This window comes from Notothenia rossii, assembly GCF_949606895.1.
Source record: "Notothenia rossii genome assembly, chromosome: 4".
In the NCBI taxonomy this organism is placed as follows: Eukaryota; Metazoa; Chordata; class Actinopteri; order Perciformes; family Nototheniidae; genus Notothenia; species Notothenia rossii.
The window spans coordinates 47,484,219-47,504,729 of NC_136902.1; the positions used below are offsets into that span (position 1 = coordinate 47,484,219).

General features: G+C 39.0%; 1 protein-coding gene across 5 annotated transcripts in view; it reads left to right on the forward strand.

Moving 5' to 3' along the window:
• The first annotated feature begins 5,378 nt into the window (after positions 1–5,378).
• Positions 5,379–20,511, forward strand: part of plagl2 (pleiomorphic adenoma gene-like 2) — a 90,095-nt gene continuing 74,962 nt past the window's right edge. For all 5 annotated transcript variants that reach the window (XM_079674955.1, XM_079674953.1, XM_079674948.1 and 2 more), the window contains exon 1: positions 5,379–5,577. The gene's annotated coding sequence lies outside the window, so the exon portion shown is untranslated. The remainder of the gene's footprint in view (positions 5,578–20,511) is intronic.

Below are 20,511 nucleotides of genomic sequence, written 5' to 3' on the forward strand. Positions count from 1 at the left end.
CCTGTGTCTCCGCATCATCACGTGAAAACCTGCAGGCAAATAATAAATAAAACATCTGTGAGACAGAGTCAGGATCTGTAGAGGAAACTTTGTTTGCATAGTACAAAAATACGGAAGAGGATTAGGGCCACATGAGAAACGTTTTCTGGATGTTGAGTTCTGATCTTAATCTCAGGATTCTGAGGAATGTCAGATTTAAAGAAAACAAATTACCCTTTTTTTGTCCCATAAGAATTCTAAGAAAGAAAGTCCGAATTCTGAGATTAAAGTCAAAACTCTTTTTGTTACTATTGATCACATCCCAAAAATAGGCTAGCCCTTATCCTCTTCCATACAAAACATATACAGGACTGTCTCAGAAAATTAGAATATTGTGATAAAGTTCTTTATTTTCTGTAATGCAATTAAAAAAACAAAAATGTCATACATTCTGGATTCATTACAAATCAACTGAAATATTGCAAGCCTTTTATTATTTTAATATTGCTTATTATGGCATACAGCTTAAGAAAACTCAAAAATCCTATCTCAAAAAATTAGAATAGTTCCTCAGACCAAGTAAAAAAAAAGATTTATAACAGCAAAACACAATCAAACATTTGAAAATGTCCATTAATGCACTCAGTACTTGGTTGGGAATCCTTTTGCACGGATTACTGCATCAATGCGGCGTGGCATGGAGGCAATCAGCCTGTGGCATTGCTGAGGTGTTATGGATGCCCAGGATGCTTCAATAGCGGCCTTTAGCTCATTAGCATTGTTGGGTCTGGTGTCTTTCAGCTTCTTCTTAACAATACCCCACATATTCTCTATGGGGTTCAGGTCAGGGGAATTTGCAGGCCAATCGAGGACAGTAATGCCATGGTCAGTACACCAGTTACTGGTGGTTTTGGCACTGTGGGCAGGTGCCAGATCATGCTGGAAAATGAATTCCTCATCTCCATAGAGCTTTTCAGCAGACGGAAGCATGTAGTGCTCTAAAATCTCTTGGTACACAGCTGCATTTACTCTGGGCTTGATGAAACACAGTGGACCAACACCAGCAGCTGACATGGCTCCCCAAACCATCGCTGACTGTGGGAACTTCACACTGGATTTCAAGCAACTTGGATTTTGCTCCTCTCCAGCCTTTCTCCAGACTCTGGCGCCTTGACTTCCAAATGAAATACAAAACTTGCTTTCGTCTGAAAAGAGGACTTTGGACCACTGCGCAACTGTCCAGTGCTTCTTTTCCTTAGCCCAAGTCAGACGCCTCTTCCGTTGTCTTGAGTTCAGAAGTGGCTTGACCATGGGAATACGGCTATTGTAGCCCATTTCCCGGACACGTCTGTGAACAGTGACTTTTGATACCTGGACTCCAGCTTCAGTCCACTGTCTTTGAAGCTCCCCCAAATTCTGGAAGCGACTCTTCTTCACAATGCTGTTAAGGCTGCGGTCATCTCTCTTGGTTGTGCAGCGTTTCCTGCAACATTTCCCCCTTCCAACAGACTTTTTGTGGATGTGCTTTGAAACTGCACTCTGTGAACAGCTTGCTCTTTGAGAAATTTCTTTCTGTGTCTTACCCTCCTGATGGAGGGTGTCAATGACGGTCCTCTGGACAACAGTCAGATCAGCAGTCTTCCCCATACTTGTGATTTAGTTTACTGAACCAAGCTGAGTGTTTTTCAAGGCTCAGGAAACCCTTGCAGGTGTTTCGAGTTAATTAGACGATTCAAGTGATTCGTTGAACACCCTACTAGTATACTTTTTCATGATATTCTAATATTTAGAGATAGGATATTTGAGTTTTCTTAAGCTGTATGCCATAATCAGCAATATTAAAATAATAAAAGGCTTGCAATATTTCAGTTGATTTGTAATGAATCCAGAATGTATGACATTTTTGTTTTTTTAATTGCATTACAGAAAATAAAGAACTTTATCACAATATTCTAATTTTCTGAGACAGTCCTGTATATAGGCTACAGTAGAGAAAGACTGTGTATATTATTGACTGATAAGAAAGATAATAATTCCAAAACAAAAGGAAATTAAATTGTAACTTAATTTTGATGAAATATTTGTCATGTGGATGTTTCTTCTTTGATGGAGAAATCAAAACAGAATCAAACTGATATCATTTTAACATTTTAATGTGAGCATGTTTTAAATAAAAAAACATTTTAAACAGTTATTTAATTGTTCCTTATTAATGAATGACTAATGAATGATACATAACATAAAGATACCTTAAATGTGCCCTTAAGATTAATAAAACATATAGAAATCCGATTTTCTCGAATATTCTATCACTTAGGCCAGGGGTTGGCAACCCGCGGCCCACGGGCCGCATTCGGCCCTTTAAGCCCTCTGCTCTGGCTCCCTTGAGCTTAGACAAAAATAAGAAGGAAATAAAATAAAAGTATTTGTAGGACTATTTATATTTTGTTGCATGTTTGAAAATGTTTCGTATCTTGTATTTTGAGGTGATACTGTGACACATAAATAAAAAAACAAAACGGTTTTAATTAGGTCAACTGAAATATGCGTCACATCCTGCTACGGTCCCGCGCGAGCGCCTTTTCCTGCGGGTGAATAACCTGACCCCCGGCTCGATGAGCGAACTATGGATAAATCAAAGAAAAGTACCGGAGGAACACAGGAATTAAATTCTGTTTGGACAGAGTTATATGCTTTCACAGCAAACGATGCTGGTTTACCGGTATGTTTGATGTGTATAGAGAAGTTGTCAACGGTGCTGCAGCCTTTACGTATCGAGGAACAACAAGGGAGAGGAAGACAGCTGACAATCTTCAGTCATAATTCAATGGGGTATGTAATTTATTTCAGAAAACACTTTTTGTTATATTCCATGGAATGCTCTTAACGTCCCGATAGCACTGAATATATTAAATGATTTGACAATAAATAAATACACAAATTAATCTCTGGAAGCCGTAGCGCTGTAAAAAGCACGACCAATCATTTTAGCCAGCCCGGCTAAAATGATTGGATGGCCTACCTGCCTGTCAGCCTTCCATCTGTGCACAAACTTATCTCGTGGCCTCATTGATGATGCACGTTCGTGTGTGTTGGAGGAGGGACTCTGTAAGAAAGTCTGAAGGAAGAGGCATATTTTTTCCGGTTGTGTATTTTCAAATTCTAGCGCACTCGAGCTGGTTTCTCCATTCTTACCTACCCTACCTTTAACTCTTTTTAGGGTGCAGCTATATGTTTTATTTATTTCAAAGTGGGCCCATTTTAATAATATTTTTTTTCCTTCAAATGTGCAGAGGACTCCCCAAGTGCTGTGTTTAATTTATTTTAAAGTAGGCCTGTGTATCATTTTTAATTCTCCTTATAGGAGTTCTTTGTTTCTTATTAGAGGTTAACAGTTTTATATAATGTAATAAATAGCCTAATACATGCAAAAAAACTGTAGTTTTTGTCTGATATAACAATAAATACAACTTTATTAGCTATCAAGCTATGAAATATGTTTTGCGGCTCCAGACAAAAACATATTTTGGAAAAAGGAGCAAAATGGCTCTTTTGTTCAAAAAGGTTGCAGACCCCTGACTTAGGCCTGGCTATAAGTAATTAAAATGTTTATTTCAAATATTTGTATTCAAACAATTAAAGCAGTTTAGGAAACTCGTTCCTAAAGGGCCTGTGTTCTGTCTCTGAGTTCATGATTCATTCATATCTTTTTCAATCCGGCTGATTTCAGAAATAACAGTTTGCTTCAAGACAAAAACGTAACTTTTTAAAGCATTACCGAAAGTGAAACATAATTCTGGACATATTCCGATTTGATGTGAATAACTTCTCCAGCTCTCGAAGAAGTTCTAAAGTAGTAGTTAGTTTGAACGAAAATGAGACTCCACAGAAAACAGAGCCGACCCTAAGGATGAAGCAGTACCTGAACATGTTGGTCCACATGGTCTCACACTTGTCTCTCACGTCTTTTTTTTTTTTTTACTGAACTCTTAAACAATTGACCACCCCCCCATCATATATATTCAGCTCACTGCAGCACAGGTAAGCCGTTGTTATTTCGGAAGCTTCCCTCTTTAACAGCGGTAGTTCTGCCGCTCCTGTATTGAACACGGCAACAGCCTTTTGATGCTTTCACGTTCGGTCGGAAATTTCGCAATTATAAGGGAGAGATTGATTACGAAACGAAATATTAATATATTATAGGGATGTTGACCATGAGGCTGAAGTCATTTTTGATTTAGTGGTCTGATAAAAGCTAAAGTAGTCATTTTGAAGCATGGTTATTAAATGATAAAAACATAAAAAATGATAAGTCATTTTTAAATAAATCGGGCCTCTGTCTCTTTTGTGAGTGCGTGTATACTGGTGTTAACTCCAGCAGGGCTTAAAGACTCACACACAATTATTATTTTCCCTAGAGATATCAAATATGAGCAGGCGGGCAGCACTTGAAAGCAGCATTATTGAAGACTGTTGCTCCCCCACCCCCCATACTCTCTCTCACAATCACACTCACCCTGCGGGCTGGGGGGGGGGGGGGGGGGGGGGGGGGGGGGGGGGAGGGGTGATGAGGAAACGAGTTGATGTGCCCTGGAAGTAATTCTTTCACCCCCCCCCCCCCCAAAAAAAACCACATAAGGTGGGAGAGGACGGGACCACCAGCAGCAGCAGGGCAGCCTCTGCACGAGGGGACTCGCATTCCCGCTGCTGGGCTCCGACCCTCCTGCAGCCACCCCCCTCCCCCGAACGAATTTTTTTTAAAGCTAAGGTGATGACGTTAATTCATTAAATGAACTGCATTCTGTTGTAAGCTATTCTGTACAATTTCATTCAAAATGGGCTGTCTTAAACTTTAAGAAAATTAGAAAATAAACTTCATTTTAATTGCGGATGTGTTTTTGTATACTAGCAGAAATGGAATCAGGTGATTTCTTGTTTTTCACGGATGACAACACAAAGCCGAATAAAACAAACTAAACAAATAAAGATAGTTCCGTTATTTTATATTTTAATTTTTTTAAGAAATTCTTTTTTATATAGCCTAAACTAAAGTAGGCTTTAAAAAATATCCACATAAACATTTTAGGCTATCAAACAGTATGCTAAATAACGCTGTTTATATTTATGACTACAACAATACACAGATAATTGAAATATTTAATTGTAATTAGGCCTAATATGTAATACTCTAGCTCCAGGATCGGGAATGACAGAATAAAGTGCTAATTATGTGTATGTGTCACAGGATGTATAGCTGCAGGTGTTAACAGAATGTTCAGTGGAGATACACCAGAAAACTGTCTCTGCTGAGAAAAAAAGAAAAAAGTTTCTGAAATTCCTGACGTCACACTCCCACAATGCTTACCGCCCCATAACTCCGCTGCAGCCTGAGGGGAGCCAGACACACTCTCAGGCCCCGAATATAGAAAAATTATTGGAAAAAAAAAAATCGAAAAAAATAATAAAAGGCCAGCCCGCGGGGAGGAAAGCACGCGGAGCGGCGGCAGGGCTCTCGTGCGGCGGGTGTCGATCCGGTCCGGGATGGAAGCTTACCGGGGCTCCATGTGAGCTGACTAATGCGGTGCTGGAAACTTTCTGGTGGGTAAACTGCTCGCCTTCTCTCAGTTAGACTCATAATGTGGCTGCACGTCCTGATGTGTGCATGATTTGCCTTTTAAACAACTTTATACCCACTGTCCCGGCCTGACGCATCGAAGTGCGCCACCGCCGAGTGTTGTGTTGTTACCAGCGGACTTTTGCTTGTTTTTCTGGCAGCGTGGAAGGATCTGGGTATTTAATTTTTTATTTCGCCTCCTCTGCCCCGCGAGGCTCTTTTTGCTCGATAAATGTGTTGCCGGGTCGGATCTGTGGAGTTGTTTGACACGGTGCACTTTGTCCGTTGCCCCCCGGCTGTGGGGGCTGATGTTGGGTTCATGTTTTCAACAATCTGCGGAGTTTTAGGCAATTTCCGAATATTTATCAAGTTTGGCGCATGCAGAGCGTAGGGAGATAGGGGGACGTCCCATTGAGAGGGGAGAGAGGACTGATACAAGTTACTGTCAGTGTCGGGAGAATGACTCTGATCTTGTACATGAATACAAGTACAGGTAGGCCTATGTAGGAAAGCTATTTTACAAGTACAATTCCTGCATTCTAAATGTTACTCAACTACAAAAATGTAGCATCAAAATATAGTTAAAGTAAAAGTGATTGTGCAGATTGGTCCATTTCAGAATAATATCTATGATATTTTTTATAATGATTGATCATTAAAGTGTTCTCAAAGCTGGTAAAGGTGCAGCTAGTTTGAATGACTTTGTATACTGCAGGGTAGCTTGTGAATTTACTCCAGGTGGAACTAAAGTCTGATTTAACACTTGATTATATTTCACATCATTCATCCACACTAACTTAAATACATGTAGTGGAGTCAAAGTGCACCTCTGAACTGTAGTGGAGTAGAAGTAGGCCTACAAAGTAGCATAACATGGAAATACTCAAGTAAAGTACGAGTAACTCAAAATTGTACTTCAGGCTAGTACTTGTGTAAATGTACTTAGTTACTTCCCCCTCTGGTTTCTGTAATGTGGAAGCTGTTTGTGTGCATCATACTGTGACTTCAGTGTGTAATATTCAGCCGTTTACTGATCGCTTATTGTGGCAGTCTGAATGTATCTGTGTCTCATACACTGCCCTTCTACAAGCTTACGGCATTTTTGTCGCAAATCGGATGTTTTTTTGTCTCTTGCCTGCGCGTGCGTGTTTGTGTGCGCGTGTGTGTGTGTAAGGGAGAGAGAGGGAGTGTTGCTTTTCCTTGGAAGCGGGTAAATAACAACCAAGACCCCAGCAAAGGGGGGGTTGGGCTCAGAATGTGGGGGTTCCGTTTATGCACTTGTTATTGATAGCTCCAGGCGTCTACTTTTTAGACGTTTGTTGTCAGCATTGGAAGAAGTATTCAGATCAGAAGTACCAATACATTGTTCTGATTCAAATCAGAAGCACCAATACATTGTTCTGATTCAGATCAGAAGTACCAATACATTGTCAAAATACTTCATTACAAGTAAAAGTCCTGCATTCAAAATCCTATCCAAGTGAAAGTACAAAAGTATCATCAGTAAAATGTACTCAAATTATAAAAAGTAATCATTGTGCAGAAAAATGACCTTTCTGTTTGTATATAATTATATTAAAAAAAGCTCTGATTTACTTTTTGTAAAATATTTAAATAAGTTGACTCTTCTGTGACTTAAAGAGTTAGTCCATTAGTTTCATATTTAGAGATGCATTTTGTTAAAAGAAGCTAAATCTGTTAAATAAATGAAGTGGAGTAGAAGTACTGTATCAAGCATTAAAAAAGTTACAAATATATACAAATATTTCATCTGTGGAAGCCGTGGCGCTGTAAAAAGCACGACCAATCATCTGCCTCGGCCCGCAGCAGATAACTGGATGGCCTACCTGCCTGTCAGCCTTCTATCTGTGCACAAACTTATCTCGTGCCCTCATTGGTCATGTGCGCGTCCGTGTGTGTTGGAGGAGGGGGTCTGTAAGGAAGTCTGAAGGAAGGGGCACATTTGTTTTTTGTACTTTCAAATTCTAGCTTACTCTAGCTGGTTTCTCCATTCTTACCTAGCCTACCTTTAATGATAATTTGATGTTTTCAATATCAGCTTGAAGCTAAGCAGACTTCCTGTAAAGCTGCTAAGATCAGTTGACTAATGTTAGTTTATCAAAATCATTTTTTGTTTTGCTATTTTGATCATCAATTAAATGTGAAAGTAAGTTTTCATGCAACAATATTTTCAGCCTCTCAGATCTGGAATATCCTATTAAAGTTAATGTCTTTGTGCTTTGAAATGACAAAACAATTAAAAACAACATTTTCCTCTATTATCTGCTGAACTAAATTATTAATCTGGAAAACAATCTGCAGATAATCTATCATAAACATACTGGTTAGTTTAGATTGACAGGAGTTACACATGAGGAGCTCCACAGCTAAACAGAAGACTATTGATGCTAATGATTATGTTCATTCTCTAATAATCTGCAAGTTCATTTCTCTATTAGTTAATAAAAGAAAAAAAAAACTTTTTAGATTCCTTAAATCAAAGTTTTAGCTCTTAACTCAACTTGATTTTTCCTCCTGACAAAATTATGAACTTTTACACAAGAAAAACAGCATGCCGTCACTGAGAAGATAAAGGATGTGTTTAGTATGTTCTCTTGGAAAATGACTTCAATATTAACTTTCTTAATATTTGCAAATTAATTTCCTGTGGATGAAATCATTGATTTCTCCACTCGTATATTTCCACCGGCACTGGCTTCATAGGGTTCTCACATAACCTTCTGCAAAAAGACAAACATAAACATTAGTATTTCCATTAATAATAATTTAATTAATATTTTAAGATGCTGATGTAAAAAAAAGCTCTCTTCCTTGACATTCAATGGATACATACTCTTTATTTAGAAAAAAGAGGGATTTAGTGGTAAAAAAGGGCCAATCATAACATCAAGACAGCCATAATATAACAACAGTAATGAAATACATGAATACATGCAGTGCTTAAAGTCTTACAAGATTCAGATCAATAAAGCCTGATGAGTTTACTCCAGGCTTTTCCCTCCACTTCAACTCAGCGTGTTCCTCAGGGCCTGCAGTTACATAATAAGGAAAGGGAAGTGAGTGGGTCACGAGACAAAAGCTTTGTTGCTGTGAAAGTTGAGACTCATATGTTGATGTTTGCTTCTCTCACTATAACAACCTTATCCACTCTGCAACACTTTTCATTTCCTCCAGAGGTTTCTCCAACCTCTGCCACAACAAGTGCACACACACACACACACACACACACACACACACACACACACACACACACACACACACACACACACACACACACACACACACACACACACACACACACACACACATAGTCACACACACACACACACGCGCGTGCGCGCACACACACGCGCACACAATAATACATGACACAAAGACAAATGTGGAAGAAGTACTCTGAAAATACTATGTTCTACCGAAGTAAAAGGGAACAAATATATTTTCAATTATTATAATATAATTGTTGATGCATTAATGTGTACTTCACTCCAAGTGCAGACCTGGTTAAAGTGGGTTTTATTAGAATGACATTATATACTAGCAAGCGAATCCTATAATAATATTTGATTATATATTAGTTACTAAATATATTATTATATATTATTATTATTAGGGGTGCACCGAATGGGAAATTCTTGGCCAAAACCGATACCGAAAATAGGAAACAGTTGGCCGAAAACCGAATGCCGAAAGGCCGAAAATGATTAATAGAAATATTTATAATGTATACATTTTTTACCAATGTTGTTCAGCTGCCTGATTATGGAAAAAGACATGATTATGGCAAAACTTAACTTAAATAATAATCACTAGTATGGGTCCATAAAACATTTATTCAGCACTTTTGAATGCATACAGTACATTAATTCCAAGTCAAGTGCATTTTCTTTTCTCTGTAGGTTAACTACAACAAAGTGCATTCAGAACAAAGCCAAGGTGCTTTAAAACTGCATAAACATCTAGACCAGTAGGCCTACAACAAAATAGTGTAAATAAAGACTGTAACAGCCAGGCCTTCAACAACAACAAATGCAACTATAAGTGCATGCATACAAATGTGCAAACTGGATAAATCCACATGAATGTAACTATTTACAAAAGAAATTACAATTGAATTTCAAGAATCTGTAAATAAGGTCGCTGTCCTCATAAGCAAAGTAGTACACATTGTATAAAGATACATAAAGTGAAAACTGGATACAAAATCCACAATCAATTACAAATTAAATTACCATTTCAAGAATCTGCAAATAAGGTGGTCTGTCCTCATGAGCAATGTAAACAACATTGTATCATTTAGATACCGAAAGTACAATATATTGAACACTGTGCTGCTGTCATTTCCCCCTAATGATAACCTGAGATGGTGAATTATAACTCACAATGAAAATTGTTCAGGAAAGTGGGTATAGAGTAGACATGTAGAACTAGATAAGCTTATGATAAGCCAGCCTGGTCTACTTATTAAGGAAAAGTGGGAGGTTCTTTTTAATGAACAGTAGCTTCTCTGCTTTATCATCCATTGTCTGTTCCTCTTCTCATCAAGCACATGAGAGGCAGCGCTGAACAGTCTCTCGCTGTCAGTGCTTGTGATTTGATCTTACTCCGCATATTTGTCCGGGTGTTTTGATTTCAAGTGGTAGAGTAATCCCGAAGTGGTGAAAGTCTTTGCAGTTACACCCCCTCGAGAAATGTCAGCTGAACACGTTTTACAAATCGCAATCCGCGCCTCTTTCTCTGATATTTTTAAATATCTCCAAGCGGCAGACATGTTGGCTGTGAGACAGCCGCGAGCATGGTCGCGCGCCGTGCTTGTCGCCGCTTTTTGATTTCGTCATCACAACAACACGTTAGCTTACCAACGTAACCCTGTTCTCTGACATTCGGTGATATTTTTTCGGTGCTAAAACCCTTTCGGCCAAAAGCCGAAAGAGCCTTTTTAACCATTTTCGCCCGATAATTTTCGGTGGCCGAATATTCGGTGCATCCCTAATTATTATATTATTATAATATATTAGTCACTAAATCTGAAAAGTGGTAACTAAATAAAGTACAAGTACCCCCATGTTTTACTTAAGTGTAGTACTTGACTAAATGTACTTAGTTAATTCCAACAATTTCTGAACAATGATTGTATTGTATGATTGTATTGTATGATTGTTATTTGACAAACATTTTAATCAATTAGCATGCAAACCTATATTTGTAATACTTTGTCTTTTTCCGTCCTTTTGTGCAATATTAAAATAAGGAAATAGTCCCTTTTTTACTTCTATTTTTCCTTACAGTCAGGCTCCGGATGATTTTTCATATTTTGCTCTCCAAAGTATTATGGCCATCTTCTTCTCATTAACTCCCCTGCGTTGCTGCACATTAGATTCCTGCCCTGTGGTCGGAGGCAGCACGCTCACTGTTTTTTCTTTGTGATTAACTGATGTATTTGTGAGAGAGAGAGGAGAGAAAGAGGAGAGAAGAGAGAGAGAGGAGAGAGGAGAGAGAGAAAGAGGCTTGGAGGTCTTCTTCTCTGAAAATCCCCCACAATCCCTTGCTCCTCTGCGGACAGCGGTGGTGTAGTGACAGCAGAGGCAGCAACCGCAGGCTGATTTCCATGAGAAAAGAGCATCAGTTGGGTTAATGGGGGGGGGGGGGGGGTCAGCTCTCTGAGGGGACAAACGGTAGTTAATAACCAGGGAAGAATCGGAAAAGCTCTGATCCCTCTCTTTGTACTTCTTCACCATCTAGAGGCAGGACAGGGGGGTGAGGGAGCGGGGGACACTGGGTGAGGGAGGGGGGACACTGGGTGAGGGAGGGGGGACATTGGGTTCATGCTAGAATGGATGTTGTTCACTGAGGGGCTGCAACAAGATGGAACTATTTATCATTTTCTCAGGAAAGCGGGAGAAAAAAAACTAAGCATGAGAACTGGAATATGTGGGGCACCGCAGGAGAAGTGTGTGTGTGTGTGTGTGTGTTTGCCCTCTTTCTGTACTCACATGTGTTTACATGCTTGTGTAATATTGGACAGGCAGGGGGAGATTTATTTATTTTTGATATGTGAGCTCTCACACAGGAGCTGCTGGTCGTCCAGGTCACTCTGAGCAGGTGGGTGGGGGGGTGAGTCGGGTACAGAAAGTATGGAAGAGTATGATAGTTGGCAATTAACATCTTTTATTTGATATTTACTGATTTTAGTTGTCATGTTGCCAGTTTCAGACCGTTTTTTTATTCAAGCAAAGTCTTTATTCCTCAGAAATAAGGAAAGGGAAGTATTTCAAAAAGTACATCAGAACTGAAACTCAGTTGTTAAATTTGAAAGGAAAGTATCCAGCCCTGTTCCCTCATCATGTTTTTCTTCAATTCTTATTTTATCATCCATACAACTTAGACTTTGATTTAGATAAGTGCAAATATTGGTTGATGATTTGTAATTGAAGTGTCAATTTTCTATTTTATTTTACACTCTGCTGCACATAAGTGTTACATTAAAAGCGAGACTGCCAATAAAAAACAACAACTGATGAACTGGAATGAATGTAATGTAAAATTTGTCAGCAATAAAGCAACATTTCTTAATTCAGTACTTTTAAGTTATGCTGTTACTAGTAGGAGCTGTAGCTTAGGGTAAGCTAATATTAGCTAGCAGGAGCCACACTAACCCTAACCCTATCTAACCATGTTAGTATTTACCAGAGATCTGGTGCTACAGTATAGACGCCTGTGGTCTGTATGGTGGCTAATTCTAACGAAGAGCAGCACACTTTAAAATCTATTGCTTCTTGTTGCTGACATTGTGTGAGTTCATGACTCTTGATTGTGACCCGAACCATGGGGACACTTCCAGAATCTCTGGAGTTCTTCCCTGGTTCAACCCTTCCACCAAGCTTCATGGAAATCAGCCCAGTGTTTATTTCTTTATTCCCGCTGATAAACTAAAAACACAACCTGACTGAGGAGACTCATTCTGACTCAGCAATACCTGCAATCTTTATAATCTCAAACTCAACCGTTTTTGATTTCATCGTTTACATGATCACTGAACTGATTCATAAAGTACACATATTAACAATCAGACTTTTTCAAATTAGGTTTTTATTTGGCATTAGTGTTATGTATGCGTCACATCAGGTGCGACTGCCTTTAAGATGGCACCGGGAGTTTGGAGATGTGTGAATCGGATACAGTTAGTTGTTGTTGTGGAGCCATGACAACTGGTTCAATAAACGGTCAACTCAAAAGTCGTAGTCCATAGTCTTATTAAACACAACAATTAGGTCTCTGTGGGGGCAGAAACCTGCACCGAACATCTACATCCTTTATAGTACTCACAGTGCTACATACATTTACTGCCTTTAGTTGGCAGCCGTGACAGAGAGAAGAATAATGCTTTGCTGTGTAATGGACTGATTGAAAACAGACCAGCGCTGCACACACGCTCGCAGACACACACACACACACACACACACACACACACACACACACACACACACACACACACACACACACACACACACACACACACACACACACACACATATTTACAAGGCTAATTAAAGCATAAAAATAACCTTCACATTTTCATTTTTTATTATGCATAGGCACAGAGTTAATAATACACACACACATGCTCTCAATTACTCTCTCTGGCTGAGGTTTCACATTCTGACGCGTCCTGCATCATGCCAGGCAGAAATAGTAAGAGGATGCTAGATGCTTGAACCACATACGGCCACTTTTCCTCCTGGATCTTTTTCTAGGAAGAGCTGGGCAGCTGTGGCTTTTCAGAACATACATCCATCCATCAAGCAGCACCCATGGTTTACACCACACAACACACAACACCACACACACAAACGCCTTTCCCCTCTTTTCCCTTCCTTTATTTCCATCTTAATTTCTTTCCGTCCTCTCTTTTCTTCTCTCTGTCCACTCATCCCTCTCTGTTTGGCTCTTCATCCATCCTCCCCTCTCAGACTCTGAGTTTACAGCCCCCAGGCCACTTCCGCCAGGCTGTCTGCAACAGATTTATTAATAGGCTTTTCTCTCTGTGCAGTAAACACAGCGTTGGTGAAGGGGTCGTCTCTCAGACACTGATCGACTTGTACTTAACCTTAGGCTCTGACTGACTTGGGAATAGAGGGAAATCTGTTGGTTCCAGAGATGATCCACTATAGAGCTGCTGGAAATAAACACAAGAGGGAAACAGAAATGACCTACAGTAACAGAGCCCGAAAGATGAACACGTTTGGAGATATTTTAGAGTTTGGTGGCAGATAGATGTCATGTCACAAAAGCCTCAAAATATATCATTACACGTATTGCAGGCATACCTTGGCCACCAAGCCTCCTCAGAAAATGACAAAAAAGTCTCAAAATGTCCGTTCTATAGCTGTTTTGAGGTCTCTCTATCATTTCACATAATCATCAGATAGAGTTGCTAAATAGTTGTGGAGGTGGGGCATTACATCTCAGTTGAGCATTTAGTTAGTTCCTACCAGCGGTATAAAACCTATTCAGATTCTTTACTTGAGATAAAGTAGTACCACACTAATTTCAAGTAAAAGTACTGCATCAAGAATTGTACTTAAGTAAACATATTTAATTACGATTAGTGAAATGTACTTAAAGTATTCGGCCTTAATGAAGAAAAAACGTAATATATTTAAAAACATTTTTTTCATATTTTAAAGAAAAGCAGCAAATCTGAACATAACAGTTATTCCCAAGTATTGTGTGTGAAAATCAGAATTTATAAAGTGAATAAATATGTAAAATAAATGTAGTGGAATAAAAAGTACAAACTTTGCGTACAAAATGTAGTGTACTGATAGTTCCATCGATTGTGTTTCACACGCTTTCTGATCCTGCTCAATATCCCATTCACAGAGATAACACACACACACACACACACACACACACACACACACACACACACACACACACACACACACACACACACACACACACACACACACACACACACACACACACACACACACACACACACACACACACACACACACACACACACACACACACACACACACACACACACACACACACACACACACAACCCTTCTTTGCATCTGATTGCCTGAATATTGGCCAAGTGTAATAACAAGTGAAAAAATAAAGTTTGAAACGAGGTGCAGAGGCATTCCTCAAAACTCCAGGCAAAAACTGTAAACGGGAAAGAAAGAAGTGTTTTTGTGATCAAATATATCCCAGTACAAATGTGCCTCAACACCCACTCTCAAAAGATGCTGCTAACTATTTTGTATCTTTGTGTTGCCATAGTAATGTTTTTGGTGAATTTGACTGCAATTAAGCTGGTTTGGATTAGCATATAACCTCAGTTAAATGTGATCAAATAGCACTTGTGCATTTTGTAACTTCACCCTAAACTCAGAATCAGGAGCATCTGTGACACAGGGGGGAAATAAATACTAGCTGATACCCAGAAGCAATGTCCTCACGTTTTAGTTTTTTATATGTAACCTGTAACCCCACAACTTACATCATGCTGTACATGCTTACATTTACCATTTATTTTAGAGCGCATAAACACACTGTTCTATCCATTCCATATATTTATTACATACTCTTTTCTTTTTTTAACACAGAACCTTAAGAAGTGGAGAAATCCCTCACCCAGCAGGCCTTTAGTGCCTAGTTAACTAAACAGTTATTGGACGACTGCTATTCAAGGGCGGGGTTAAGCAATTTTATTACATGTGTGCAAACTCCATTGGATCACAAAGATTGTGTGATTACAAGGAAATAATGTTCATTTTCAATCAATCAATCAATGTTTATTTATATAGCCCTATATCACAAATGTTAAATGTGTCTCAGTGGACTTCACAGTTTGTACAGAATATCAGTATGACAATACGACACCCTCTGTCCTTAGACCCTCACATCGTACAAGGAAAAACTTCCGGAGAAAACCCACAGTTTAAAGGGGAACATGGGAGAAACCTCAGGGAGAGCAACAGAGGAGGGATCCCTCTCCCAGGACGGACAGACGCGCAATAGATTCCGTGTGTAAATTGAAAAGATAATACATTTGCAACATAGGTAGTCCAAATGTTCGGAAATGCATGTGTGTATAATACACTCTAAAAACAAATGCCTTGGCTCAACAAAGAAAATCAACGCAACAGTTTGCATCTATGTTTATTGAGTTAAGACGACTTCTAATGAAATTGTCTTAAAGCAACAAAGTTATTTGAGTTAGGGGAGAAGGCTTTTCTTCTACAATCAGAGGTGTTTTTAATTACCACTTACTTAATAATTGGTATTATAAACACAAGTTTTGAAGTTGATTACTCAAAAGATTAAGTTGTTCCGATTAGTTTTACCACATGATTTAAAAGGGATTTTAAGTTGTATGTACTTAATTACCCTCATTGTGAACACACGTTTTTAAGTTGACAACCATTTATAAATTAAGTTGCTCCAAATATATTGCAGTGCATGACATTAAGGATGGCCCTTTGGGCCATCTAAGCTAATTTACAGATGGCCCTGAGCCCAATAGAGATTGCCCTGAAAAATGTGCACGGACGAAATGGCACGAAGGGTTTGGGGGGCTTCCCCCTAGAAAATTTAGAGTTTGCAGGTCTTACTGTAGATGCTGTCTGGTGCATTCTCTAGACTGAATTATAAGATGAACCACCACAATATTATATTGTTCAATTTCCTTCTTCATTTCACTTGTTTGTTTGTTCTTGTTTGTGTTTGCTCGCTTGCATGCCCTACATAGCTATAAGAAATACTTAAGTTGTTGGTCAAGACACTTTCCATCTGATGAAGGCAAATGCCTTCCCAGATTTAAAAAAGTAGAAAACATTACATTCAGTCGTAACTGCCAAAACAAACATTATGTACATTATTATGGCTCCTGTTAAAAATGTTTGTAATGTTATCTACTGTAAGTTGGTCGAACAAATGCCTCCTCATCCGGAAACTGACCGAGCAGACCCGAGCAGCAGTCGAGAGGAGCCGAGCGCATCCGCGAGGCACACAAAATGGCGACGTCAGAGTTCCCGTTAGCCGGCAAATCTAAATCTCTTCGGTCAAAATAATTTCCCTTTAGCGCAATACCGCTTCAGTTGCGCCACTTATGTGACAGACAAGAAGAGTATGTGACAGACAAGAATAGTCAATTCTAATGTCTAACACTTAATGTGGAGAAAGAGATGTCCTGTATGGGTTGATTGTGCGTTGATCTGTTGGTAATGCCTCGGGGTTCCGGTGGGCATGTAAACAAATGCATAATGCTGCGCTCTACTTTGTGGCCTCACCCAGTTGCATAGCGACACTTATTGTTTAGGTGTCCTTTAATAAGCAGGTAGTCATATCATTAGCTAGAACTAGCTGGATCTGATCGATATGGACATAAATGCGAGTGAAGTCTAATCTGACGGGAGAGAGAGATCAGCTGCTGCTGACGAGTCGACACGCAGCTCTGCATGATCACATGCAGCGGTGAGCGGACAAAACACACACTTCAGGTTAGAATATCACACGTAGCTATTTTAATTACCTCTCAAACTATCTAAACTAGTTATAGATATGTTTAGTTTTACTGTCGGGTCACTCATTACTGGATCCGCAAGCTGCATGCTACTGGCATAATAGATTGGCCGATCGGGCAACCAGCAGGTGAGGCTTCATCGCCCGAGCTAAATACTTGATGGCCCCGGGCCATCGGGCAGCCCTTAATGTCGAGCCCTGTATTGTATTCAATAGGTTTTTTTCTTTGCTTTTTCATGTTGTTGCCTCTAAAGAAAGAAATTAATTGATTCCACAAGAAAAATATTAGGCAATTCACTTTTTATTTTGAACTGCAGTTGTTTATTTCAACACATGATGTTTCAATCAGGAGAGAATTCATTTTGTTTGAACATTTATTGACACATGCCATATATGATAAAGTGCATGAACACCTGAAATCACAGCTGACTGCAGGAGAGAGGAGAACCATTTTATAGTTTGGCTGCAGCACGTTGATTGGCTGCTGGAGAAAGAGGTGAAATGTAATAGGTTAAAGAGAACGCCTGTGATGAGCTGATTATATGCAGCTGTGGAGTGAATGTATATACACCCAGTCTTCCTGAAAGAACTTGAACTGAGCTTAATTTCAATCTTGAAAAAAAAGATAAATAACACAAATTTAAATTGCCCCACAAATAATAAATAAACACATTAGCCATATTACCATGGGAAATGGGGACACAGCAAATACATGCTGCCATCACATCGAAGTTAGAGGCCTTTGCATATTTAAAACCAGTGCCAAATATGTAAAATCTGTAAAGTTTTTGTAAAACTACAGAAACAAACTCTCAATGGCCACCAATCTGCAGATCACACACATACATTTTACAAAAGATGTAACAAAGATGTTTACACTGCCGACAGTCATTATTTAAAACAGTATGAACACATTTAACGCAGAATGCTTGCTCATTCATTTGTTTCCCTGGACCACGATGGTTGCCATTGTATGGACCGGTCACTGATGATGGCGATATTCATGTCCTTTTGAAGCACTTATTAAGCATTATTGATTGGGGTGTGGCCAAAAGTGCAATATGCTTCAAAATGTAACTGACAGAGAGCAGTGCTTTTGTCCTGTGTTTTTACACTCTGCCCATGGATTTTATTTTATTTCAAGATTTTGAATTACGTTGCTAAACTCCTTGAAAAGGTCCTCTTCCTTTTCTCCAAGGTACACGACAAGGCAGTGGATGGCTATAGTTTTCTCTGCGTACTTCAATTGTATTGTGCTATTTTTGAAAAAGGAAAAAAAGAGAAATGACCTAAATTAATATATTCTGAATGGTTGACTGCCAACAACTTGCATTTCAATGACAACTCTAAATAACGATCCTACCTCAAGAAGCATGTCCTTGATCTGCTTCACCGAGATTCATTTTTAATAAAAAGCGATATCACAATAGTAACCAAAGTATTTTTACTCTCACAGTAGCCTCTACTACTTTGTATCCTCTCACATAACTATTTCAAACTATTCAAAGGATGCTAGTTTTGGTCAAACAGCAATTTGCCTATACAGTGCAACGACAAGGCTATCTGTATTTGAATGACAAAAGATGACACTCACCTTAACATGTCCTTTGTATATTTCTATTTTTCGTAACTGTCGGAACTTGTCCAGGCATGTTAAGTAGGAGTGGACTTGAAATCCTTAACTGAAGGTGTAGAACAATTAAGTTATCAAGCCAATTGCATTACTTACTACAACTTGAATTTAGTTTTAAGAGAATTAACGCTGAAATCAGAGTTCAAATTACACACAATATTAAGTTGATGTAATTACCAACATTATTACGTCAACACAAGTTATAAATTAATGTTTGCAACTTAAAATGTTTATCTAAATCAATTAACTCACATTTTTATCTTGCAACCATGCATTTAATTAAGTGGAGGTGAAAGGTCGCCTGAATTCGTTTTTAGAGTGTAGGAAGATGAATCCACGAGGATATCCATCCAGGACTTTTGATCCAGGACCACAGCCACGACTCAAGATCCACGACTCGCGATCCATGACACAGGACCGCAGGATCATCCATGACTCCGGATCCCGGCGTATATAGACACCAAAAAGAAAGAAATTTGGGGAAGCTGGGTTAATCGGAACATGAGAGTACACAGGTATAGACAGAGAGGAGAAAGAAGTAAGATGTCCCCTGGCAAACTAAGCCTATATCAGCAAAACTAGGGGCTGAATCTAATTTCATTTCATTTCATTTCAAACCTTTATTTAGACAGATTAGTCCCTTGAGATCATCGATCTCATTTACAAGGGAGACCTGCATCATTTAGTTCCACATGAAACATAAAAACAACATACAAACAACAGAGGATATCATATTTACATATTCAACATTTACAAATACCCAGAGTGTCAGAAAGCATTTCATTTAGACATGCCTTAAATACATTCAAAGAAATAAAAATGCTCAATTTCAATTTTGCCTGTAGACTGTTCCAAGCAAGTGGAGCTGCGCACATAAAAGCTGTCTTACCTAAGACAGTCCTTACTCTTGGCACATCTAACAAGACGATATCCTGCGATCGCAGACAATAGCTGCTTGCAACTTTCTGCTTTATCAATGAACAGATATAATACGGGAGTTTGCCCAACATAGCTTTATAGATAAAAGTGTACCAGTGACTGAGCCTCCGTACAGTGAGTGATGGTAAACCTGCCTTGGTATACAATGTACAGTGATGAGTAAGTGCTTTACAGTTAGTGACAAATCTCAGAGCACTATGATACGCAGCATCTAGTTTGCTTAGGTAGTTGGCAGGTGCATTCATATACAGCAGATCACCATAGTCCAGCACAGGTAAAAAGGTCACAGTGACTAGCCTTTTCCTGGCCTCAAGCGAGAAACAGGACTTATTCCTGAAAAAGAAACCTAGCCTAACCCTCAGTTTTTTAATCAGCCCTAACTATAAGCTTTATCAAAAAGGAAGGTCTTAAGCGCACTCTTAAAAACGGATAGGGTGTCTGCCGCCCGAACACAAACTGGAAGCTGATTCCACAAAAGTGGAGCTTGATAAGAAAAGGCTCTGGCTCCCATTGTACTTTTAGAGACTCTAGGAACAACCAACAATCCTGCATTCTTGGAACGTGATGCCCTAGTATTTTGTTAACTAAGCCTAATATGTCCAATGACGAGACAGCACCAACGTCATTAAACACTAAACTGTATAATCACCAGGCAATATCGTGATCGAAAGAAGGTTGTAGTTTAAAAACTGTTTATAAGTTTTGGTTTTGGTTGACAAAAGGAAACAATTAAAGTTGTGTTGTTAACTTTTCTAGACTTTGAGTCAACTAAAATTGTACAAAAATA